Here is a 1,179-nt window from a genome sequence, read left to right on the forward strand (position 1 = left end):
AGAGCTGTTTCTAATTCTCAGCAGCATAGTTTCTCAAGTCGCTCCTGACATGAAAAAAAAACAAAAAAACCCAGCATAGTTTTGCTTTTATCTTATCCCTTTAAAAAAACCCCAAAAAGATACTGGAACTTGATTCACACTGTGACTAGCAGGTGATGTTTCCAGATCTCTTGTAAAGTTTATGTGCATTTCAGAGCAGAGTGAAAAACCTAATAAATGAAACAGATGAACGTCATTTCAACTCTGCAGGGTGGCACCATAGTTACAGGGGAATATTTTGTTCTGTTTTGTTTTAAGGTTGTTGCCATCACCACCACCTGAGCTGTGAAAGTATTCAAGTATTCTTTTAAAAAAATACACATTTGACTCCTCTCCTCTTCCTAAAAGAGTCTTCTCCAGTCTCTTTTTAGAGTTCGTACAAAGAAACTAATAACCACTTATATAGCTGCTAAAGTCACTTCAGCATAACTAAGAACAATACTTCTATTCCACTGGAGTCCATGGGTGAGCTTATTTGTTTTAAGGATAATTCCTTTAGTTACTGTTTTAGAACAGTTTGATAATAAGATATTATAAGGAAAAATGGTGGCTGGCATCCCACATTGGAATTATGGATTTGTAAATTGTGTTTACTAGGGCTGGGCGGTTTCATTTCGTAATTTCGTAATTCGTTAAAAATATGGAACGCTTCACTAATTTGCGTGTCATCCTTGCGCAGGGGCCATGCTAATCTTCTCTGTATCGTTCCAATTTTAGTATATGTGCTGCCGAAGCGGGCCAATAAAGGCTTATTGTATTGTATTGTTGTGATTGTTCTGTCACACTTTGATAGCCGGCAGACAATTCGTTAAAAATTCGTTATTTTTTTATAACGAAGCGATAACGAACCATTCAGGAGCAACTAAAAAACGAAACGAATTTTTAAATTCGTTTCGTAATTGCTTCGGATTCGTTTTGTATTCGTTTCGTTATTGTTTTGAAATTGTTTTGTTATTATTTCCGCATGTCTGGGGCAAGTTTTATAGTTATTGTTTGTTTAATCAGTGAAAAAAAAATAAATATCACACCAACAGTCAACAACAGAGGGAGAGGGAAGCTTCAGAAGTTCCCTCTGTCCCATTTGGAGGTTTTTTAGCGTATTGCGCGGTCGTGTCCGCCATTAACGAATCGATTCGTAAT

General features: G+C 36.6%; 1 non-coding gene across 1 annotated transcript; it reads right to left on the reverse strand.

Moving 5' to 3' along the window:
* Window positions 1-673: 673 nt before the first annotated feature.
* LOC137097588 (U6 spliceosomal RNA) lies at window positions 674-778 on the reverse strand. Its single transcript, XR_010910281.1, has one exon. It is a non-coding gene; the product is annotated as a U6 spliceosomal RNA (small nuclear RNA).
* Between the last annotated feature and the right edge of the window lie 401 nt (window positions 779-1,179).

This window comes from Anolis sagrei, chromosome 8, assembly GCF_037176765.1.
Source record: "Anolis sagrei isolate rAnoSag1 chromosome 8, rAnoSag1.mat, whole genome shotgun sequence".
NCBI classification, from domain to species: domain Eukaryota; kingdom Metazoa; phylum Chordata; class Lepidosauria; order Squamata; family Dactyloidae; genus Anolis; species Anolis sagrei.